This window comes from Mustela erminea, chromosome 4, assembly GCF_009829155.1.
Source record: "Mustela erminea isolate mMusErm1 chromosome 4, mMusErm1.Pri, whole genome shotgun sequence".
NCBI lineage: Eukaryota > Metazoa > Chordata > Mammalia > Carnivora > Mustelidae > Mustela > Mustela erminea.
In genome coordinates this window covers 116,700,130-116,725,621 of record NC_045617.1, presented here as the reverse complement: position 1 = coordinate 116,725,621, position 25,492 = coordinate 116,700,130, and the positions used below count along the sequence as shown (strand labels likewise).

General features: G+C 45.8%; 1 long non-coding RNA gene across 1 annotated transcript; it reads right to left on the bottom strand.

The window, feature by feature from the left end:
• Window positions 1–1,577: 1,577 nt before the first annotated feature.
• Window positions 1,578–24,981, bottom strand: LOC116588855. The gene is made up of 3 exons (XR_004285111.1): window positions 24,806–24,981; window positions 23,828–24,208; window positions 1,578–2,959 (listed from the first exon to the last, which is right to left on the bottom strand). It is a non-coding gene; the product is annotated as an uncharacterized LOC116588855 (long non-coding RNA).
• Window positions 24,982–25,492: the final 511 nt, after the last annotated feature.

The window sequence follows — 25,492 nt, the reverse complement described above, 5'->3', positions numbered from 1 at the left end:
TTCAACGTTAGGTCTCTGAACCCCATCGCTGTTTTGCATGTAACTCTAGTTTGCTTTGAGTAGTATTCTGTCGTACAAATACACTGCGGGGTGTTTGTCCATTCTCCTGCTGGTGGGCGTCGGGTTGTTACTGCTGCGGGGCTCTCATGCTTGAATAACACTGCTGTGAACATTCTCATTTGTGCCGTTTTATAGACATGGAGCCCCTTTCTCTTCAGAATATCCCCAGGAGTGCTGGGACTTGGAGTCTGGCTTTAAGCATTTAGCTTGAGCATAACATTTATGTGTTTAGCATTATGAGTTTCTTCCAGTTTTCCACTGGTTGTATGCTTTGTGCTCCCACATCAATGAATGGGAGCCGGGTCGCTCCACATCCTCACCAACACTTAGCACTGTTAGCCCAGGGCTTTGCTCCTGGCAGCCTTGTTGACTGGCTTCCACTAAGCTCCACTATACAGTAAGGGTTCTCCCCTCCTGGCTAAGGTGCTTTTGCATTGGGGAACCCATTTCTCACTGCCACCCAGATGTGTGCTCTGGCTCTTTGCGCAATAAGGTACCTCTTGGTTCAGAGTAACACAACGCTCCCTGGGTCTCTTCTCCTTAACCCTGGCAGTTGAGCTGGAGACTACTGAAGCCAGCTTCAGGGTCACGATTCTCATCCAGACCCAACCTGCCAGCACTCCAGTCCTCAAGCAGTCCAGTCCTCAAGCAGGGCAGAAGGCCCTCCAAATCCTTGCCTACTGGCTGATGCCACTGTTTTGTGCCTTTACTTCTCTGGCTGGGGTCCTCAGGAACATGTTCATGACCCTGGTTCCTGTTGAGTTAGCGTGAACTAAGGATGTGCCGGGAGATTTCAATGAGGTCCTGGAGGAGAGGAGTAAAAAGGAATGAAGAGAGCCTGTTTGCCGTTGACTGCCCTTGGTGACACACAAGCACATTTTAGAGTCATCGAGGATGAAGGCTCAGAAGAGTGAAGTGAAGTTGTTCAAATCACCAGTAGGACGAAGGGCTGAGATAAGAAGGCAGGGTCGGGGAAAGAGACCGGGGGAATCAAAAGATTGCAGAGCCAGAACTGATGTGGGCAACTGTTCGAAGCCGGCCGTGTCCTTAGGGGTGAGAGAGTCACCTGGTTCTAGGCCTGACCTGTGGGACGAGGACACAGACTCCCCAGGGCTGTCCAGTGGGGTTTCTGGCTCCCTGTGCGACCCTGGGCACACCCAGGTTTGGGCCCTCCAAGTCCAGCCAGACATCCTCCTCCCGGCCAACCCCCCCGCCTCCTTTCCTCACACCCTCCCTTTTCTTCCCCGTTTCCCCACCCATCCCTACCACTCCCATTTCTCTGTCTTAGAACTTTATTATTTTTAAGTAGGTTTATAGGATTCAACATTTTAAAAACTCAAGACAATTTCCTTCCTTGAGCCAAGTCTCCCAGTTCCCCTTCCGCAGGCAACTAGTTTTGTCCGCTGAACAGGTAACATTCCAGAAATCCGTGAACACCGGTGTGCGTGCACATGCTTGGGTGTGTCCCTTTTGCACACGTGGTAACATACCTTCACACTAGTCTAGGCCTTCTCTGAAAATCATTTTTATTAAATATTGAGTATCTACAAAAATAGCAGTTATACAATAACATATAAATAAAACAAAAACTCCACAATGTAGTAAGACATCTGGTGTCTGCCACCTGTCCGAGACAAAGAAGCAGAGCTTTTTAAATCTCTTCCCACCCCGCACCTTTTTCCCCCAATACTATCCCGAATGTTGTACTTATCATGCCCCCCCTTTTTTCCTCTATAGTCCTGCCATATGTTTAAATCAGCACACAATAAATATGGTGCACTGTCTCTTCTTTTGGGATTTCGAAGAGAAGGAAGTGTATCACGCATGTGGTCTTATGCAACTTGCTTTTGTCCCACCGGTGAGTATGATCCAAGATTTGGTCGATGTGCCTGCCTGCGCTTGGTTCGTTGTCACTCGGTACAGAATTCCTTTGTATTAAGAGGACACCATTAATTTTTCATGGCACTATTTAAGGACATTTGGGTTGCTTCCCACTTTTGGCTTCTAGGAACAGTCCTGGTGTGAATGCTCTTTATCACTTCTTGCCTGGTGTGTATGTTGGGGGGCGTGGGGGTTGGTGGGAACTTGGGTTCAGGTTGCCCTCGGGGATTTGCAGGCTCCCACGGAATTCACAGCGTCAACTTCAGTAGCTGATGCCAAACTCTTTCAGAGTGCTTGTGACAATTCACACACTTGCCAGTGTGCTCGAGGTTTCCCTTTGCCCCACTTCCTAGCCAATACTTGGAATTAACAGTTTTTTTAAAATTTCCAGGCGGGTATGTGTGAAATCATCACTCATCATGCTTTAAAATTTGATTTCCCTGATGATGCACATGGCATTTGTTACTTAAAATATATCTTGGTGATTGTGGCATATCAGAGCAATGAGGACTTCCTCCTCCTTGCCTGGGCTGGAGAGTGTTTTATCGCATGCGAATCTGACTGATTTTACCAGCTCCTTGTTGGTAGAAGGCATGGAGTCAGTTCCAGTGTTTCCCAGACAATTCTTCAATGAATAGCTTTGTGTCTCGGTGGTAAAGGATGTCCCGATGTGGAAGAGTCTATATTCAGGAACTTTCTGAAATGTTGAGATGGAAATGGAAGCCCATTTTTGCTCCCCTCTGGCAGTGCGCCTGGCTATTTCCAGCACTTTCCCTTAATTCCCCGAGCTCCCCCAGGTAGGAGCTGTATCTGTCCTGTCTTGTGCCATCGCACTGTCTTCTTCCTTAGAAGGTGGGGACATTCATCTCTGCCCTCTGCCCCAACCCAGACCCTGCCCCACTCAGACCCATCCTGTTGGCCCTACACTGCTGCCCCCACCTGCACAGAGATTCCTCAGGGATGGGCCCTGCCCCCCAGCATCTCCTTCTTAGGACCATCCCCGGCTCAGACCTAGGCCCTGTAAGAGAGGGAAAGAGAGGATGAGTCTCCAAGGGGGCAGGCAACATATACACAGAAACAACCAGAAAGGCTAGGATGGATCACAGCCCAGCATCCAACAGCTGTGACACCCTGAGCAAACCCCCTTGACCCTGAACGTCACTTAATGTGTCTCTGGGGCTGGGGACGGCGTGGGACCAAGCACCCAGAGCACCCCCCACGTTTATGCACTTGGAAGTGGTAGCTTTCCTCATTATCAAGGATACTTCTAATTCAAGGATGTCCTGGTGGTGCTCTGACAGATGCAAATTCTGGATCTGAGGTGCCTGGAGGAAGGGGAAGGAAGTCCAAATCAGAGGGCCTTCCTGGAGGAGGAGGTATTTTTGTGGCCTCCATCAAGACAGGCTTCATTTAGGCAAGTGGGAAAATCTCTCTGGAGGAAGGGATTCTTGAAATCAGGAGTGTGGAGGGTGGAGGAAAGGTTTGAATATGCTTAAGGACAGATGAATGATTTGGGGAGAGACATGGAGTGTAAATGGTGTGGGACTGAGTGCCAGGGATGTGGCTGGAGCTCCACTGGAGGCCTCAGTGGGCATGGTAGGTCCTAGGGTGGGCTCAGGAGACATTCTGATTTACGCTCAAGTTCGAGAATTGCTGTTTTCAACAGTCAGGGCCTACACCCCCGCATGAAGGGATGTGGGGCTCAGTGGAGCTGAACCCAGTTATCGGAGAGCCCCGCAGCTGGTCTGCAGGGGTTTCCTTGGGGAGGAAGAATTGTACATTACACTTGACTCAGGACCCTTTTGCAGCTACCCACCACCGCCCACCCAGCCTTGACCTGGTACCCTGGAGGCACAGGGACTCCCTTGGGCCAGGTGCCTGGGGCAATGCATGGAAATGGAAAAGAACTGTGAATCCCCCCCTCAGGAAGTTTGGAAGCTGATCTGGAGAGTGGGAAGCCCTGGCTAGTTAAACAGCTACAGCAACCATTTTTCGTCTGAGTGCTTTTGAACTCAGCCTCGGCCTCCCATGAGTCCAAGTGGGTTTGACCAGGAGCCATTACCATGCTTCTTATCATGCGCCTTTCGTGCAGAAACTGAGCCTTAAAGAGATCAAGTGACGAGCGCAAGGTCGCACAGCTGGGAAGTGGTGGAACTGGGACTCACGCCCAGCCACCTGATTCTAGAGCCCACATGCTGCTTCTCGCCCCCTCTCCCCTTCCTTCCAGCGGCCCCCCTGGATACTACATTTACACGGCCTCAAAACTGAAGAGTTCAAACGGATGTGCAGTGATATTCCTCTTCATCTCCTTCCTAGAGACAACAAATGGGAAGAGTTTCTAACACCTAGTTTTAGCATCTTCTGCGCCTATATAAATACATATACTCCATAGAGACTCTCCCCTGCTCTTTTTGGACCAAAAAGTGGTAGCATCCTACATACTGTTTTGCACCTAGTTTTTTTTTTTTTTCTTTCTTTCTTTACTTAGTATTTCTCAGCGGTCTTTCCATGTCAGTTCACCAAGAGAATTTATTTTCCTTATCCTGCTTTATAGCCCATATTCATCCCGAGCTCGGGTCATTTTCCATGAGCAGGAACCTCTGCTGGATAATGGTCTAGAAGGGGAACTGCTGACCACACTCAGCACCATCATTCTATTATCACCAAATCTGCTCATAGACTTAACAATAAAACCACTTCTTTCTCCAGTAATCTGACCTCCCTCGCACTTTCTCTTAGAGACTCTGGCCATCTGGGTACACCGCCTGTCTTTTGGGTCCCTCTGGGTAAGAGAAATGCCACAGGCTGGATACTGCACCCCGGTGCCCAGCACACGGGAGGTGGGAGCTCAACACAGTGAGCCACAGGCCCTCTTCCGGAGAGTTCCATTTACTCTCATGGAATCTTTCCTCATTGGGTCAAAACAACCTTTCGTGGGCCTAGTGGGATGATCCCCCCCCCCACCACCCCGCCTTTGCAGCGGGGGCAAGGGGAGGCTTGCGCACACTTGGCCTAGGCCTCGGAGGCTGAGGAGGATCTAAAACCCAGGGCTCCTGATTCCCAGCAGACTCACTGCCCCCAGGGCCGTACTGCTTCCCAGCTGCTCTTACACTGCAAGGAGTGAGGGAGGAACGACATGCCCGCTCTACTCTCTGGCTGGTTTTCCACACAACAATAGGAACGGCATGGGGCCTTTCAAGTCAGTTTTTATTTGCCCGTTTATTTGCCAGCAGAGATGACAAAGATCAGAATATCGAGCCAACGTCTTTTTAGTCCTCCCACACTCCAGGCGTCTCCCTCTGCTCCCATTCGCTCATTTACCTCTCAGAGGCCAGGAGGATAGGTGCTGTTCTTACCCTGCCCCCTTGTCCAGGTGAGGTGAAATGAGGGGTAGAAAGGAGCAGAGCTGAGATTTAAACCCAGGCAGAGCCCATATTCTTAACTTCTCTATACCAAGGCCTCTTAGTTTGAGAGCAAACAACAGCTTTCCATAGGTGACACTCATAAATTATCATTATAATATTATTTCAACCTTCTCCAGAAATGGTGGCTATCTCCTTGATGTTTTTCTTATTTTTTATTTCTTGTATTATTATTATTATTACTGAGAGAGACACCGAGAGAGAACATGCATGCGCATGAGGGGAGGGGCAGAGGGAGGGAGAGTCCCACGCAGACTCCACGCTGAGCCTGGAGCCCCACATGGATTTTTGACCCTGAGATCATGGCCTGAGCGAGAACCAAGAGTCAGACACTTAACTGGCTGAGCCACCCAGGCGCCCCCTCCTTGGTATTTCAGGGGAAGCAAGAAGACCCTTCACCTATTAAAAAATGAACTACCTTCCCATCGGCTCTGGGCTGATTTCAATTGCACGGGGAGAGCGGCGTCTCTTAGGCTGACAGCTTGGATCCTTGAGGAAATGAAATTCTCCCAGGTACGTCCCCCCACCCTCCCCCTTTTAATGCTCAGGTCTGTCTCTCCTGACAGAAACAGCTCTCTCCCTTCCTGTAGTTCTTATAAAAACAGGAGAGGACATCCCTGAATGTAACATTAAATTGCACTGTTAAATATGTCTTTACAAGCTCCGTCACTCACCCTGTCAGTTTTGCGGATTCCTTGAAGGTCTGAGCTCCCTGCTCGCTGTCCTCACTCCACTCGTCCTGCCCACGATGCTCTGATTCTCTGTGTGTGGTGCTTTCGCCATTCACCGATGTCCTGGCCTCCCGTTTCCCTCCCTCTCCTGCAATGCCTGGGCTACTCAGTCCCAAGGTCAAGCCCTGGACAAGCCCAAGATCAAGATCCCACATTAAAACTTCTTCCCAGCTCACTCCTTCAAGCCTCACAGGTCCCACGGGCCCCACAGTCACTGACCTCATCGCCTTTCCACAGTGCCCTTCAAGCCTGCCTCCCCTCTTGTCCCAGCCTCAACTCCACCGTTACTTATTACAGCTCCTTTCTTTAAATTTTATGTATTTATTTGACAGAGGGAGAGAATGAGTGACAGAGCGCATGAGAAGGGAGAGGGTCAGAGGGAGAAGCAAACTCCCCACCGAGTGAGGAGCCTGATGGGGGACTTGATCCTGGGACTCCAGGATCATGGCCTGAGCCAAAGGCAGTCGCCTAATGACTATGAGCCACCCAGGCGCCCCTTAACAGCTCCTTTCTTGTCTATACCTCATCTCACCCCCAAGACAACCCCCCAGGGAGGCACTGTCATCACCCCCATTGTAGGGAAAGGGAAACATAGGCACAGGGAGCTTACACCAGGACACACAGAGTGAGGAAGGATCAGGGCTGAAATCCAAACCACCTTGTTTCAAGAGCCTTGGGCCTATAACCTTTTCTCTTCAGGGCTGGAAGTGTCACACCCAAGTGACTTGTCAGTTTAAGCAAGTTTGCCCCAAACAGGTTTGAGTCCTGTCTGCAAAAGGAACTTGACCCTTCTGAGACAGGGTGTGGTGTGGGCAAGATGGGCCTGGCTTGCTCAGCGGGCTGCCGGCTGCACTTCAGTCCTAAGTCCAAAGGGGAAGCCGCAGAGGATCAGGGAGAGGGGCTTGTCCCCTCCCACGTGCTCTTTTGGGCCGGGGCTTTCTGCACCTCAGCCCTGCTTGATTCTCACCACACACCTCCACAGGGAGCCAGTCATGGAAGTGACATTCGAACCAGACACATTTATTCCACTGAGAGGCTCCCAAGGCTGTGTTGTTACGCGGGACATACCAGAACCGCACAAGTAAGGCATTTCTGAGCTGTGAGCTTGGAGTCTTAAGCATTCTCAGTCACAGCTGAAGCTCTGACCATTTGGTCTTTCCTTTCCTATCCCTTGAGAACAGGAAAGTATTGGACTGAGGGGAGTTTTCCCCTGAGATGGGGAAAGGAATTTGAGCCCACTTGTCATCAAGTTTTGACTCCAAAAAAAAGGAAACAATTTGTTCTAATTTGCCAAACCTTAAGTCAAATGCTTTGTTTTGAAAACCGAATTGTCTATGGGATCCCGAGTTTGGCATTTTGTCTTTTTAAAGGTTACTAAATCTGTGAGAGTTCTTTTTTTTTTAAATATTTATTTATTTGAGAGAGAGAGAGAGGTCACGAGTGGTGAGGCGGTGCCAGAGGGAGAGAGAAAATCTCCAGCATGGTCCCCACTGCGTGAGGAGCCCTAATGGAGGACAATCTCAGGACTCCGAGATCAAGACCTGAGCCAAAATCAATAGTGGGCCACTTAACCGACTAAGCCACCCAGGCGCCCCGAGTCTGTGAGATTTCTAACTAGAGCACCCCATGGGGATAGAAAGAACCGTGGCCTGGGAGTCAGGATCTGGACTTGCTGTGTGACCTTGAGCAGTTACCTCCCCTCTCTGGGGTTTGGCACCATGGAAATGAAGGGTGTGCTTCTGATGAGCTCTGCATTCCCCTCTAGACCCGAAGTTCTAAGATAGGAACATGGGCTCTGGACTCAGACACTGGAGTTCAAGCCCTGTTTCATCATGACCAACTGGTACATGAGCAGGTTGGGCAGGTTGCTTAACTACTGTGGGATTCAGTTTCTTCACATGTAAAACAGAGATTGATAATGACTTTGTCATAAGGTGGCAAAGCCTGTTTTAGAAAATTCATCTAACTTGCTTGGCATAGGGAGCCGGCATAAACAGAAGATGCACTCAAGTTAGTACGACACGACCATGATGAAGTTTCTTTCTGTGTTCTTGGAAATCCATAAAGAACCAGATCACAAGGAGCACCTGGGGGGCTCAAGTGGTTAAGGATCTGCCTTCAGCTCAGGTCATGATCCTGGGGTCCTGGGTTGGAGCCCCTTGTCTGTCTCCCTGCTCAGTGGCAAGCCTGCTTCTCTCTCTCTTCTGTGCCTCCCCCTCCACTCTTGTTCTCTCCTGCTAGTTCTGCTCTCTCTCTGTTAAATAAATACATAAGTAATCCTAAAAAAAAAAAAACAAAAAAACAAAAACCAGATCATAAAAATCTGAACTTCCACCAATAAATAGTTATTGAGCACATATTTTGCATTTGTGGAGAACCCTTTCAGTTGGCTATACCCATTCTCAGCCCCTTGTTTGGCACGTCCAGCCACAGAGACTGGAAACACAGATACTCTGTCAGCCTCACTCAAAGCTTGGGGTGGCCGTATGATCCATGTTTTGCTGTGAGACATAAGCTACCAATGGCTTCTAGGAGAACTTTCTACCCCTGTGATAAAGGAGTCACCAGAGGGGAGCCCCCTGCCACAGTCTTTTTTATTTTTTTCTCCCCTTACATATGAATACATTATGCGGGGCAGTGGCAGCGTTCTTGTAACCATGAGGCACACCACAAGGAGAAAAAGCCAACAAGCCAAGCATATCATAGGGTATAGCTGGAAAGAGCTTGGGTCCAGCAGCTGCTGGCTGTTAGACTAGTCACCATTTAACAATACAAGCCCTGTTTGTTTAGGTGGCTATCAGCTGGGCTTCCTGTTCTTTATAGCTGAGCCTGTCCTCGCTCATATATCATTCAATAAACACTGGTTAAGTTAATACTGGTGCCAAGCCCCATTCAAGGTATGAAGTTTATGGGGAGGGAGAAGACATCCTTAAGGCTTTACAATCTATTCAACAGGAGAGTCGATATTTTTTTTAAGATTTATTTATTCCAGATACAGAGAGAGAGAGAGAGAGAGCATGAAAGCATGAGTGGGGGTGGGGGGGGAGGGGCAGAGGGAAAAGGAGACAAGCAGACTCGCTGCTGAGCATGGAGCACGACCTGAGGCTGGATCCCAGGACCCTGAGACCATGACCTGGGCTGAAACCAAGAGTCTCTGGCTTAACCAACTGAGCCACCCAGAGTCCCTTTTTATTTCTTTTTAATACAATGAAAATGTAAGAGGTCTTACAGTTGATGTCCTTCTGTGTTAGCACGAGGACATAAAGGAAGGACTTCTTTCCTTTCTAGACTGTAAATGTTTTTACAACAGATACTTTTTCTTACCAATACCCCTCCAGTGCCTTGCCTAGCATATAGTCAGTGCTCAATAAGTAATTGTTGAATGTGTTAACTGTGAGGGCAGCTTACCCTGCACAAAGGATGATCTCACTTTTATGCCCTTCTGAAGTTAGGTGTGTCCGTGTGACTTGCTTTAGCCAATAAAATATGAACAGAATTGATATATGTTGATGGTAGGCGGAAGCAGGTGAGAGCTGGAATGGATCTTTGTTCTTTATCTGCCCCTGGTGCCATGACCATTAAAAATCATCCCAGGGTCCTGGGATTAAGCCCCACATCCAGCTCCCTGTCTGCTTCTTCCTCTCCCACTCCCCCTGCTGTGTTCTCTCTCTCAAGGTCTCCCTCTCTGTCTGTGTGTGTGTCAAATAAATCCATAAAATCTTTTAAAAAAATGTTATTTTTAAGTAATCTCTATAATCAATGTGGGACTCGAATCCATAATCCTGAGATTGAGAGTTGCACGCTCCGCCAACTGAGCCAGCCAGGCACCCTTATGATTTTTGATAAAGAGCTAAATTGCTTTTGCAAAATGGTAGAACCAAAAATGTTCTGTCGTTGCTTATGAGAATTTTGTTTGACATTACACATGCAACACTTACAGTCAGGACATACCGCTCTGGTTCTGCTCATATGGTCTAAATATGGGGCTTAAGTTATAGATATTGTTAACTGAGCTAGAAGGCAAAATATTTCCTCTAAAAAACAAAATTGCAACCCTTTATCGAACAGCTAAGTAACCATTAAATAGCCAAGCAAATAATCCAACATTATGATTTTTTAAAACCTCTTAGGTTGTTTGTTTGTTTGCTTAAGATTTTATTTATTTATTTATTGCCAGAGAGAGACGTAGTGAGAGAGTGAACACAAGCAGGGGGAGTGGGAGAGGGAGAAGCAGGCTTCCCAATAAGCAGTTTGGTTAGACAGCAAAGGTCTGCATCATCAAAAACCGTGACAGCATCCCAACAATGAATTGGCCCCCTTTTGCCTACTATAGGACTAGGGAAACTGAATATAATAAATATCACTTTGTTACTCTGACCCTCATTTTCTCTTCTGTAAATGGGGGTTAAAAAAACCTTCTAACTCAGTATCGCTGTGAAAGCCAGATGAGATGATTATCTGAAGGTCTCTGAAAACAGATTAAGAAATTTACTAAGGGGCACCTAGGAAGCTCAGTCGGTTAAGGGTCTGACTCTTGATTTCAGCTCGGTTGTGATCTCAGGGTTGGGATCGAGCCCCAAAATGGGCTCCGTGCTCCACACTCCGCTGGGAGTCTGCTTGAGATTTCCCTCCCCCTCCCTCTGCCCATCCCCTGCTTGCACTCTTTTCTCTCAAATAAATAAAATTTAAAAAAGAAATTAGCTAAGTATCATGTTTTGTTTTCACTCATAATAAGACAGCTAACATCTATCCTGCAGTGTATAATCTATAGTAGTTCTCAGACTCCAATGTGTGTATGACTCCTCTGGGAGTCTTGTTTATTTATTTATTTTAAAAGATTTTATATAATTATCTGACAGAGAGACAGAAACAGCAAGAGAGGGAACACAAGCAGGGAGAGTGGAAGAGGGAGAAACAGGCCTCCCTCGGAGCAGGGACCCCGATGCAGGGGCTCGGGGTCATGACCTGAGCTGAAGGCAGAGGTTTAATGACTGAGCCACCCAGGCACCCCTGGGAGTCTTGTTTAAATGCAGATTTTCAGGGGGTCTGGGGTATGAGGTGCTGCTTCTGGCTCACGCACCACACTTTGAGTAACAAGGGTTTGCTGCAATTTGCAAGCATGACATTTTCTAATAGTAGATTCCAGGCTGACTTCAAAATCATCTGTTTGCACAGTCGTTATGCTTTCCACATTGTCGTATGATCAAAACAACCTATGGCCTTTAATATCCTACAGGTGATATAATTGAATGGCACAGATTTAGGAGGGAGAAACTGGAGTTTATACAGGACTTCCCTAAGTGCACTTGACATTTGCATAGATACTAGCTAAAAAAAAGATGTGGTCACATATATTTGGTGAACCTTAGGTTAGGCAAAATTAGCCCAAGTTCTTTATTGTAGTGTTATAACTTATGATGCTTTCTTTCTCGTGTAAGTCACATAAAACCCAAATTGAAATTGCTTAGGTAAACACTCCTCTCCCTCCCCCAATACAAGAATTCTGGCCCCAGAGAAGTTTCTAGGCTGGTTAATCCAGTGGCTGACTGATGCCATTAAGGGCCCAGGTCCTGTCCCTCCTCTTGCTCCACCACGCACGGCACGTGGGCCCCAACCTCAGGCTAGGTATCCTCATGATCAGAAGATAATGATGTCAAAAGAAGCATCACATCTTGATGCTGGCCCAAGGTGAAAAAAAATGGGCTGTTTCTTCTTTTAGTCTTTTTCTTCCAGGTATTTTCCAGTTCTAGAATTTCCATGAAGGTCTTTCTGTAGTTTCTGCTGTCCGCTGAGATTCCCTATCTTTTCATTCAAGTCCTTTCCTTTTTCATGTTTTCTTTTATAGTCTTGAACATAGTTATAATTGCTGCTTTAAAATCTGTGCCTGCTCATTCTTCCATCTGGGGATCTTGAGTCTGGTCTCCATTGATTGAGCTTTCTTTGTCAGATGGGCCATATTTTCCTGCTTATTCTAATGTCGAGCACCTTTTGGATGGTATCCTGAATATTGCAAGTGTTATGCTGTAGAGAAACTGGATTTCTGTTGTTCTTCTAAAGAGTGTTGCTTTCTGTGTTTGTTTCAGCAGGCAGTGGAGTGGGCTGAACTCCCAAACTGCAAACACTGTCTCCTCACTGGCAGACATGAGCAGACATCTTAGTGTAGATCTTTTGCTCTTAGCTGTGCTGCTTGCTGTCTGTCCTGCGCAAGCGAGCTTCAGAGATGCATGCAGTCTACACACAGAGTTTGGGGCTCTCGTTTTGTGGCTCCTTCTCCTTTCCAGGATTTCGCTTCTCACTTTCCAGCCATGTGTTTACCAGAACTCTATCCTCTGGTCTTTCTTTTCCTTCCTTCCTTCCTCCCTCCCTCCCTGCCTCCCTCTCTCCTTCCTTCCTTCCTTCCTTCCTTCCTTTCTTTCTTTCTAGATTTTATTTATTTATTTGAGAAGGAGAATGAGAAAGTAAGAGATCACAAGCAGTGAGAGAGGCAGAGAAAAAAGTAGACTCCCAGCTAAGTAGGGAGTCTGACGTTAGGCTCAATCCCGGACTCTGGGATCATGACCTGAGTGGAAGGCAGACACTTAACCGACTGAGCCACCCAGGCACCCCTGTCTTCTGGTTTTTCATGCCAGCACAACTGTGGACTTCTATCCCAATTTTAACCACCCCACATGCACCTGACTAGAGATTTCCCTCAGGTAAAAAGTATCAACAATTTAAAAATGAATCCAGTGCTATTTCCTTTTTTCCATTATCTGAGTGCTTTGGTCACTCTTCAATGTCTTCATAGTTGTTTTTTATGATAGTGTCATGAAGATCATGTGTGGTCCAATAGGTGCTGCTCAGCCTTTACTGGATGCAGATTTTTTTTTAAATTTAAGTATAACTGACATGTCAGTTTCAGAGGCATAACATAATGATTTGATATTTGTATGTATTTGCAAAACGATCATCACAATAAGTCTACTTAACATCTGTCACCACATGTAGTTACAAATTTCTTTTTCTTGTGATGAGAATATTTAAGATTTACTCTCTTAGCAGCTTTCAAATGGACAGCACGGCATGAACTATACCTAGCATGCTGTATAGTGTACTCCTAGGACTTATTTATGTTATAACTGGAAGTTCCTACCTTTTGAGCCCCCTCACCCATTTTGCTCACCTCCCACCCATTGCCTCTGGTTCCCAGCAGCCTGTTCTCTGTATCTGTGGCCTTGGTTGGGTTTCTTTGTTTTTGTCTGTTTAGATTTCACATACGAGTGAGGTCATATGGGATTGTCTTTCTCTGTCTGACTTATTTTGCTTAGTATACTGCCCTCAAGGTCCATCCAAGCCGTTGCAAGATTTCATTCATTTTTATGGCTGAATAAAATTCCATTATGTGTATACACATATGCACACCACAGTTACTTGATCCATTTATCCACTGGTGGACCCTAAGCTTGTTTCCGTATCTTGGCTCTTGTGAATAATGCTGCAGTGAACATGGGGGTGCAGATCTCTTCTTGAATTATTGTTTTAATTTTCTTTGAGTAAATGCCCAGAAGTGTTTGACCATATGGTATTTCTGTTTTTAATTTTTTGAGGAATCTTCATACTGTTTTCCATGGCGGCTGCACTAATTTACGTTCCCCACAACAGTGCACAAGTGTTTCCTTTTTCTTACGTTCTTGCCAACATCTGTTGTTTCTTGATTTCTGATAATAGCCATTCTAACAGGTGTGAGATGATATTTCATGGATGTTTTGAGTTGTATTTCTCCAATTTTCAGTGATGTTGAGCACCTTCTCATGTACCTGTTGGCATCTGTATGTCTGCTTTGGAAATATATCTATTCAGACCTTCTTCCCGTTTTTTAATCAGATTTTTTTTTTTTTTTGCTATTAAGTTGTATGAGTTATTTTTATACATATTCTGGATACTCACCTTCTCAGACATATGATTTGCAAATATTTTTCCTATCCCATCAATTGTCTTTTCATTTTGTTGATGTTTTCCTTTGCTGTATGGAAGCTTTTTAGTTTGCTGTGGTCCCCATTATTTATTTTTTTCTTTCATTGCATCTGATTTTGGTGTCAAATCCAAAAACTTATCACCAAGACCAATGTCAAGGAAACTACTGCCTATGTTTTCTTTTAATTTTATGGTTTCAGGGGCTTTTGTTCAAGTCCTTAATCCATTCTGAGTTCATTTTTGTGTGTGGTGTAAGATAATGATCCATTTTCATTCCTTTGCACACGACAGTCCATTTTTCCCAGCACCATTTGTTGGAGGTGTGACAGGATTTTTTTTTCTCCCTCAGTGCCTGCAGTTCTTGGTCACACTGCTTTGAAGAATGAGGAGGTAGAGCAGACAGAGATGCAGGCAGCGAAGCAAGGTGTATTGAGTGATAGCAGAGTGATAGTACAAAGCTCCTGAAGAGGGTTGCCACTGGAGATTTTAAGTCTAGATGTTTTTATGGGCTTGTTAGCAGGCTGTTTTCATCTGATGACCCCTCCCTGTGCCTGTTACCCAATCAGGTTTATGTCACCAATCTATCACCAGGGAAGGGGTAGAGGGCTCCTTTCAGGGCACTGTAAAATCCTTCCAAGGGTGGTCTTCTCTTAGGGTGCCCCCTCACCACTGTCCCTGCCTGTCTGCCTTCCAATTATCCTTCATGGGAGGCACTGTCCTTCACTCATTGTATGTTCTTGGCTCCTTTATCATAAATTAACTATGTATGTGTGGGTTTATTTCTGGGCTCTATGTTCTGTTCCATTGATCTAAGTGTCTATTTTTATGCCAAGTCCATACTGTTTGATTACTGCAGCTTGTAGTATAGTTTGAATCAGGGAGCATGATGCCTCCAGTTTTGTTCTTCTTTTGCAAGATTACTTTGGTTATTTGGGGCTTTTTATGGTTCCATATAAATTTTAGGATTGTTTGTTACATTTCTATGAAAAATGCCATTGGAATTTTGATGAGGATTGCATTGACTCTGTAGATTGCTTTGGCTAGATGGACATTTTAACAATATTAATTCTTCCAATCTATGAGTACAGAATTTCTTTTCATTTATGTCTTCTTCAATTTCTTTCATTAATGTCTTACAGTTTTCAGTCTTTCACCTTTCAAGGAGGTTTTTCACCTCTTTGGTTAAATTTATTCTTAGATATTTCATTCTTTTTGATGAAATTGTATGTTTTCTTAATTTCTCTTGTTAAATAGGTTATCATTAATGAAGTGCAATGGATTTTTATATATTGATTTTATATCCTGAAATTTTACTGAATTCATTGATTAGGTCTAACAGTTTCTTGGTGGATTCTTTAGGATTTTCATTTTTTTTTCTCTTTTTAAAGATTGTATTGATTTGAGAGAGAGAGAGCACCAGCAGGGTGACAGGGAGGGGGCAGAGGGAGAGGGAGAGGGAGAACAGGCTCCCTGCTGAGTAGCAGCCAAGGAGAAGAGGACAAGGATGTGAGCTCCATCCCAGAACCCTGGGATCATGACCTGAGCTGAAGGCAGATGCTTAACAGACTAAGCCACCTAGGCACCCCTCCTCCTCCCCCTCACCCTTCCTCCTCCTCCTCCTCCTCTTCTTCAAGAGTTTTATTTTTAAATAATGTCTACACCCAATGTGGGGCTTGAACGCAACAACTCTTGAGATCAAGACAAGCATGCCCTACTGACTGAGACAGCCAGGGGCCCCTTAAGGATTTTCCATCGTAATATCATGTTATCCTGTATGAAGAGTTTTTGTTAGTCTCTCTTTAAAAACCAAAGAGGCCTTTCTCAGAATTCCTCAGCAGGTTTCTTCTGTCTCCCTGGCCAGAGTTACAGTCATCTGCTCTTTCTTAATTCCCCTTGGGGGCGCCTGGGTGGCTCAGTCTGTTAAGTGTCCTGATTCTTGGTGTCAGCTGAGGTCATGGTCTCAGGGTTGTAAGATCAAGCCCCAAATGGGATTCCATTCTCAGCATGGAGTCTGCATAAGATTCTCTCTCCTTCTGTCCCCCAGCCCCCGCTCTCTCTCACTCACTCACTGTCTCTCTCTCTCAAATAAATAAATAAATCTTTAAAATTTTTTTTAAAAATCCCCTTTGTTCTGGGACTTGCTTGCCCTGAAGGGACATTGTTGCCCTGAAGAGGGTAAACAGAATTAGAGTTTGATTAGCTAGGAAGTTGAGAACCTCTGTTAAACCAGAAACCAAAGGAACTTACCTCCAAGGATTTTTCAGAGCCCTTAATATGAAGGTTTTCATTGTGGATCTCCAAGTTCTTTTTGTTTGTTTGTTTGTTTTTTAAGGTTTCTGTTGGTTTGTTTAAGATTCATTTATTTGTCAGAGAGGGAGAGCGTGTGTGCACAAGCAGCGGGACTGGCAGACAGAGGGAGAGGGAGAAGCAGGTCCCCCACTGAGCAAGGAACCCTATGTGGGATTTGATTCCAGGACTCTGGGATCATGACTCAAGCTGAAGGCAGACACTTAACTGACTGAGCCACCCAGGCATCCTGATCTCCAAATTCTTATCCCAATCTCACCTGAAGTATTTCTTAACTTTTATTTATTTATTTTTAGAGATTTTATTTATTTATTTGTCAGAGAGAGTGAGAGAGACCACAGCAGGGTGAGCAGCAGGCAGAACAGGCAGAGGGAGAAGCAGGCTCCCCACTGAGCAAGGAGCCTGATGCGGGGCTCGACCCCAGGACCCTGGGATCATAACCTGAGCCGAAGGCAGATGCTTAACCAAGTGAGCCACCCAGGTGTCCCTAACCTGCAGTATTTCTTAAACTTGATTATTTGATTAAGAAATCCTCTATCCACCGAGCTTATGTCAGAACTGAGTTCTGCAGGGTACTGCAGTACTGGTCTCAACTGGAAACAGCAACTTTCCTGCACCATCTTTGGCTACAACCCTCATGTGTGCTTCACCCAGCACTGAGATGTTTGTTTGTTTGTTTATTCATTTGAGAGAGAGAGAGAGAGCATGAGCATGGGGATGAGCAGAGGAAGAGGGAGAGAGAATCTCAAGCAGATTCTGCACTGTGGAGCTGGAGGCTGACGTGTGGCTTGATCTCATGACCTGGAGATCATGACCTGAGCCAAAATCAAGAGTCAGACGCTTAACCACCTGAACCACTCTGGCCCCCCCCAGGCATAGGTTTTATCAGTGTTTTCAACTTGACAGCTGTTTTTGAACTATGGCAATGGTTTTGACCAAAACTTGAAGTCTGAACCAATTGCTGAAATAAACACCAATAGTGGCCAAGTACGTGTTATCTCAGTTTTTGATGAACTGTTCCTGGAAGGTGGGTTTCTCCAGGAAAATCTGAAGAAAATGAGTTTTTCCTTGTAACAGCTAAATTTAGGGCCCAGGGCTTTGCTCTGATAATTATTTAAACTAAAGTAAACTAGGGGTGCCTCGGTGGCTCAGTGGGTTAAGCCTCTGCCTTTGGCTCAGGTCATGATCTCAGAGTCTTGGGATCGAGCCCCACATGGGGCTCTCTGCTCAGCGGGGAACCTGCTTCCCCCTCTCCCTCTGCCTGCCTCTCTGCCTATTTGTGATCTCTCTCTGTTAAATACATAAATAAATCTTAAAATATAAAATAAAATAAACTGAGGAAGTGGTGACTTTCCTGGGTTTACTACTTTGCAGGTTATCTAGACTCTGGTGCTGGGGAATGCCGCCTCCCTCTAATTGTCCTAAAAACAGTTTAAAATATGTTTTTAAAAAACTATTGAAAAGATGATGTAAAAAGACTGGTAAGGACCATTTGAAAGTAGAAAGATCCCCGCCATCCCACCACACAATGGGTTTCACTGTTACAGTCCTTTTCCACTTGCCACATTTTTATGTACTGCTTTTCCTTGATTCTAAAACAACATCACTTTTAAGATGCAGCATCAGTTTACTAAAAGCTTTTTAGGGAGAAAAAGAAACCACCACAAGAACCTATTAAGAATGTCCATTGATTATAAGATACATTCTAAGATCAGAAACTTTAAACTGTAAGGGGCAAAACTCATGCCTTAGGATTGAGGAATATAGCAGGAAAAAAATATTGATCTATTTTACTTTGCTATGTATCAGCAAGGGCTTTATTTTACTTTTCTCTCTCTCTCTTGTTTTTTTTTTTGAAGTAAGCTTTATGCTCAACAGGGGTCTCGAACTCATGACCCCAAGATCAAGAGTGAGATGCTCTGCTGAGCCAGCCAAACGTCCCCTAAACTTTCCTTTTTCTTTTTCTTTTTCTTCTCCTAACAAGTGTTTTATTTGATTTTTGAATTGGAAACATTCTCACATGGCTCAGCGTTCAGAAGGTACAAACGAACTGTCAGTGGCTTATCCTCCACTGCTCACCTCTTCCCCTCCCTCAGGCCCCCAGTGTTACAAGCCTCCTGCGTGCCATTCAGAGGTAGGTTAGCGAGTGAAACCGTAGATTCCCTGTCCCCTTTATAACACAGATCATAGCTTATTATACTCTCTTCTCTGAGCATTGCTTTTTCACTTAATACTATATCATTAAGATGGCTCAACATCGTGTCCAGCCCATGTTGATTTCTTTTGTTTTTCTAAAGCTACATCACAAGCATATCTCTAGCTTCCTATATAATTGCGGTAATTATCCTCTTCGATGACTATTTGATTTTGTGGGGTGGCTGGGCCACATTTAATAAGAACTCCCTGTTGTTGAGCATCCAGATTGTTTGCAGTGTTGCTGTGACAGGGCACTCGCTATGACCGTGGACTCATTCAGCAAGTATTTATTTGACAACCAACAATTGTGCTCCTCCTATGTACCGAAGGACTTTCCCCCAAGGGGCAGACAGGCAAGCCGCTGGAGCCGTTCTGGAAATAAATAAGAGCCCAGAAGTGTTTCCATTCCCCCAAGGAGTCTCTGAGTACAGTCTGGGCTCCCACATGCGGAGCGGAGAGAAGGGCTGTGATGCACCCATCCAGGGCACTGGCCTGTGTAAAGCAACAAGTGGGGTCACCGCTTATTCACTGGGCCTGTGAATGTTCTTAATGCGCATGCCCTGCAGACCCAAATCCCGCCTCCAGGTGCTGACCCGGCACAGCCAGGGTCACTGCTGCGCTGAAATTTACAAAAATTTCTAAATGCAGACGGAATTAACAGTGGTTACCGCTTCATAAGCATCTACCATATGCCAGGAGAACCCTCTGTGGGGTAAATATTATTTTCCCATTTTACAGATAAGAAAACTAAGACAGAGATGTTGAGTAATTTGCCAGCGGTGCAATGGTGAGGCTGGCATTGCAGCCCCTGGATTAAACCCTGGCAGCACTTTCTGTCTTTGTTTTGTGACCCCTGGCCCAATTCCTTTCCCTTCTTAAATCTCAAGGAGGGTAAGCTCAAGTGCCTTTAGTTCTCACTTACAGGATGCGCGATCTCCTACTTGGAGCATGGCTTTTCTTCCTCTCCAGAGAATTGCCTGCCAGCAGCTTTGAGATGGGGGCTCTTCTCCTCCCCTGGGAAAGAGGGTGCAGAGCCTCATCTCATCCTGCCGCTGTACAGCACAAGGAGACTCAGAGCCCGGGGCGGGCCCAGACCTAGGCACTCACAACTAGTCTTGGGACCGCAGGGCTCCAGCGGCGGCTCTCAGCTCAGACCTGCCCCCACCTTCCTTTGTCTTTCCTCCGCCCCCCTCCCCCCACACACCCTGGTTCCATAGACAGGTCCCCATCCCCTACCTCTCTCAGTTCCCCTCTCCCTTGTTCCGCAGACAGCTCCCCTGTCCCCCAGACAATGGCGAGTCTGAATCTCATCACCCTGGCCGGCGTGCTGCTGAGACCGCTGCCCTTCTGACCCAGCGACAGAACACATGTAATGAAGCCGTCCCGCTGATGCCGCGGCTCCTGCCCCGCTTCTAATAATTCAGTGTCTTCTCAGCTATTGCAAGGAAAGGCCCTCTTCACTTCAGAATCTTTCAAATGCCAAAACAAATAGCAGCTTATGGGAAAACGGGACTGTCCATACATTCTTCTTTGTTTACAGTCAAAGGAGTAACAGTGAAAACAGCACAGAAGATGGTGAACACTGGGTTTCCACCTGCAAACCCTGGTCCCCCACCTCAGAAGTAACCACCCATTAGTAATTTCTGGAATTTTACAAGCACACACATACGAAATCCCATCTCCCCCCACCTCCCCCAATGCCCTTCAACATAAATGAGAGTACACTGTTTGGATCCTTGGGTTTTTTATTTTCATTTTTCCTACTTACCAATATATCTCGGAGAACTTTCCATATGAGTACATCCGGATCTCCCTTATTCTTTACTATGGCTAAGGAGAATTACATTTATGACCATGCCATAATTCATTTACCTAGCTTTCCACCGATAGGCCTTTAGGTTACTTCTAGATTTTTTGCTATTACAATTGTATTGAGCAAACCTATGCATAGATTTCTGGGGACTCCTGTATAAGTATGTCTGTAGGATTAATTTCTGCAAGTATTTATTTTAAAACAGGTGGTGCCAAACTTCCCACCAGACTGTAGTTTTCCAATGGAGATAGAACTAATAACTTAGGCTTGATGGTTAAACCATTTAAAATAACCCAGACTCTATTTTGTATGGGAGAGCATTTTCATAACTTGAAGCCACAAAAACACAAATCATAAGGGAAAAAGAATGGTACATTTTAAACTTCTGTACCATAGAGACATCATAAAAAAAGTTAAAAGACAAGCCACAAACAGGGAGGGGATATTTGCTATGCATTTAATATTAGCTCGTATTAGTACCAACATCTACACATTCCTGACAAAAGACAAACACTGCTCCCACCCTAGAGTTTTAGAAAAGGTTAAGAACAGCAATTGAGAGAAGAGGAAACTGGATTGACCAGTGGATGGAAGAAATGATGCCCAGCCTCACGAATAACCAGGAAAATATCCATTGAACAACGAGATAGCATTTCATGTCACTCAGATTGGTAACATTTTTCATTCTGGTAATACCAAGAGAAGCAAAGCCATGAGACCTCTTACAAACTCTCAGTGGGAGCACAACTTGGCACTACCACTGTAGACAGCAGTAGTCAAATTGAAGGAATGCTCTTTGTATTAACTATATTTTCTTATTTTGTATATTCTGGAAGCTCTGGCCTGTGTGGCTTCCCTGACTGGAGAGGGACTGCCCTCCTATCCCACCCCTCACCCTAGGGCTAGTCAATTCTTGGAGAGAACAAAGAGCTGGGAGCACACACCATCTAGAGCCCAGACTCTGACCCACCTCCTCTATCGGGCTCCCATACTCTGGGAAGTGACATTCCTCTGCCCTCATCACCCAGAGCAAGCTACCAGACAGTTAGAGACCACACCTAGAGTTCATAGCCCTGGCATGGCATGTCTCCTGGTCTCTGGAAATGTAAGTGCAGATGTCCCTCCTTAACCAGTGGCTCACTTTCCGTGATTTCAGTTACCAGAGGTCAAACATGGACCAGAAGCAGATGATCCTCCTTCTGACATCATGCCTGAAAGCCAGTAGTAACCCCATGCCATGTCCCACGCCTGTGACGTTCACCTCACGTCATCTCATCATAGGGGCATCTTGTCATCTCACATCAGCGCGAGAAGGGTAAGCATGGTACAGTAAGATATTTTGAGAGAGAGACCCCATTCACACAACTTTTATTATAGGATTTTGTTATAATTGTGTTATTATTCATTATGGTTGCTAATCTCTTACTTACTGTGCCTAATTTATAAATTAGACTTTATCATAGATAGATAGATAGATAGATAGATAGGAAAAAACATCATATATATAGTGTTTAGTACTACCCGTGGTTTCGGGGATCCCCTGGGGGTCTTGGAGAATGTTCCCAGCAGAAGGTGGGACCACTGTAATAGAAACCTTCTTTCAATGGTATTAGCCTCTCCCATCATCACTCAGTCCCTTTGGAACATTCAGGTTTTGTGAGTACAATTAATACACCCACACCATGACCTGAAAAATTCCCATGCCCTACAAAGGAAGTGTTCACTGCAACATTGTTAGTTATAGTGAAATGTTAGAAACAACCAGAAGGTCCATCAGTAGAATGATAAATATGTTGTCCCACAATCCCATAATAGGTTACCCAAAAGCAGCAAAACGGAAAAGACGAGAGCCTTGTGTATCATAACACTGGACGATAATGGCAAATCGCAGAATAAATCAGTGTGTTTGCTTAAGTGAAATTTAGAAATATGTTTAAAACAATACTATACATTTTTTAATAAATACTATTCATGTAATAAAAGTGTAAAAAACATGGAGGAGACAAGTTCTGTCCAATCTGGGAACCTGGTTTCCCATGGGAAGGAGAGAGGGAGGTAAGATTAAGAAAGGGTTCAAAGGAGGTTCACCTCCACCCTTCGGTGTTTCACTCTTTTAAGCCCAAACAAATATTTGACTGAGATGTGGTAAAATGTTAAGGTTGTTCAATATGTCTGGTAGGTACTTGGATGTTTGCTGTTCTATTTTGGGTACTTTACTTTATGTGGGAGCTATTTCATAATGAGAAGATATGATTTAGGCTGCATGAATTATCTCAAGGTCATATAAAGGACAACATGACAGGATCCCTGCAAGCTCTGTCTCCACTTCCATTGGGTCAGATTTTCTCTCTCTCCCTAAGCTTCATTTTTTAAAAATTGCTGACTTTTTAGAAAAAGGTGTAAACATTTGCACCACATTCACCACGGAGAATACACCAATAGTCGATCAAAGATTCTTTTGCTAATCTCAGGGTGGTAGCCAGCATCCAAAATCAACCCTTGACAATTCCTACCTTCTGGTACTCACATCCCTCCTACATTTTACCAGGGTTGACCCATGTGGCCGATGGAATATGGCAGAAGGGCCGGTGTCACCTTTGAGATGAGGTTATAAAAAGATTACAATTTCTATATTGGGTTCACGCTATTTCTTGTTCTTCTCTCTCTCTTTCTCTCTCTTCCACTCTCTCTCACTTCCTTGCATCTCACTCCAGGGAAAGCACACCACCCTCTTGTAAACAGCCCCTTGGAGAGGTCCATGTAGTGAGGCATCAGAGCTTTCTAACTCAGAGAAGAACTGATGCCCACCAACAGCCATGAGAGTGTTGAACCACTCAGACAAGCCATTTCTGGCTTTCTAAAGCTCAGAAACTATGTAAGATCATAAGTGTTACTGTAAGGTATTAAGTTGTGAGGTAATCTGTGACACGGAAATCGATAACTCATAGACTCCATTGTGTCTGCCATGTTTCCCCCACTGGGTACTAGATGACTGTTATACTTCCAAACGTCGAGTTCTCACAGGGCAGCATCTCAGGCAGGAAAAATGGCGGATGGAGCAAAAGGGGCTTTCCCTATGTACCTTTCTCCTTTTACCAAAGAGGAAAGTCTTCCTTAGAAGCCACCAGAAGATTTCCCCTTGCTTCTCACTGACCGCAATTGGATCTAATGATTGTTTCTAGATCAAGGTGGGGGAGGGGTGCCTGGAAAATCAAGGATCAGGTCTTTCAGCTGCTTTATAGGGGTGTGGCCAAAGAACAAGTGGACAGGGAATGTCTATCATGGAGCTACCAGCCCTTCCCACAATTTCACTTTGTCTTGTTATTTCCACCCGGCACTCTTCACTTTTTCCTTCAAACTCTGTATTCACCGTGAACTGGAAAGTTAAGTCTGAATTAGATTCAGGTTAAACATTATTGGCAAGGTTATTCATGGGCGATGCCGTGACCTTCATTCTCACTCACCTCAAGAAACAACCCGTTTCTTCACTAAATAAACGTGTTACAGGATTTGAGCAGAGGGTGGTGTGCCATCATTGAACACTAACCCAGAATCCAGATGCTGCCTTTCTCTCTGAGAGCTGTGCCTGGCAGGCTTCACATATTTCATACTTATGGGAACTCCGGGTTCTTCCGTAAATTCGTTCCAGGTTGCCTTGTTGGGATCGTGCGTGGTGAGCAGTCCCTGTTTCTTGCCTGGGACTGCCTCAGGGACTGATGAGTCACATGGGCCGTGCCAACTGAGTTCAAAACCCCTGATGGGATTATGAGCCGACTTGAAAAATCAAATGCAGAAATTCTGGCATGTGATCTTTTCTTGATGTCCTCCACTTGAAGTTCTTAGGGCTTTCAGTGTAAAGTCAGAAACAAGGGGAGATGAGAAAAACCTTTTCAGGTGTTCAACTCCAAGGCCCAGGACAGGAGAGACCTGCGGCCCATGGGCCCTCATCAATGTGGGCTCCATAGGGACTGTGGTCTAATCCAGCAGCCAGGCCTGGGAAGCGGAGAGTGGGGCACCAGAGGCCACATCAGGACAAGGCACTGTCCTTGAAAGGGTAGTGGGCCCCAGCCTTCTCGAGCTCAGGCAGCCTGTGTCGTCGAGCAAGGTGGTCTCGCTTCCTATTTTACTGGGGATAGCGAGCTGAACCTCAAAAAAGAATACTTGTCCTAGGTTGTCTTTCTTTAACATAGCCCCGTGCCAACCCCCTCCGACTTCTCATGCTTCTCTGCAGCCTCAAGGACAGGGGTCTCTGCTCCCCTCTCTGGAAACTTCCCTCCCCCTGCCTCCAGCACCAGCATCTTCTTGTCTCCTCGGACACTTTTCCAAGTTAACCCATCCTCTACTCAGTCTCCCCCGCTCTGCCCCCATTTCCTTAAGTCAGCCAAAGGCTGCCTACCCTTCCCGACCCCCAGGCTGAACACGCGGAAACTGCAGTGACTCACCCTCATCCAGCCAGTCCCCTGGTCACGAGAGGCTCTGCGGCCGTTGTTGCATTAGCTTGTCTCCCTCCTGCTGCTGCGCTAGCCTGGGCGTCCACATCTCTAGGAGGCTATGGCGCTATGCTCCTTCCTCACCCTCCAATGCAGGTCTCCTTGCCACGCCTGAGCTCCCTGACAGCTCCTCCTTCATGTCACAAGTAGATCACGCCTTCCTCTTCCGACCCCATCTTTCCATCCCACCTCATCTCCCACGTCCATCTGTTCCAGAAGCCTTGACTCTTCTTACCCTTTAATAATAACAGACGTACCGCATGCCCGGCAATTTATAGCCATATCTTTCTAGCTTCTAGCTTCTTCACATCCCCCAAACCATGCTACTCGCCCTTGTATTTGCTTCCCTGGTAGGAGTCTCAGTGCTGCACAAGTCAGTCCTTAATTACAGACTGCCTCCTGCGTTTCTCTGGTTATTTCACATTGGCTGGTCTTATTCCCAAGAAGAGGTGAGCTTCATACCTCTCTCTGCACACATGTGCATGTGTGCGTGCCCACGGACACATGCATTTCCCTGTTACACACTCATTGGGTCAAAAGGTCTCTTCCCAGGGGCACCTGGGTGGCTCAATGGGTTAAAGCCTCTGCCTTCGGCTCAGGTCATGAACTCAGCGTCCTGGGATTGAGCCCCACTGGCTC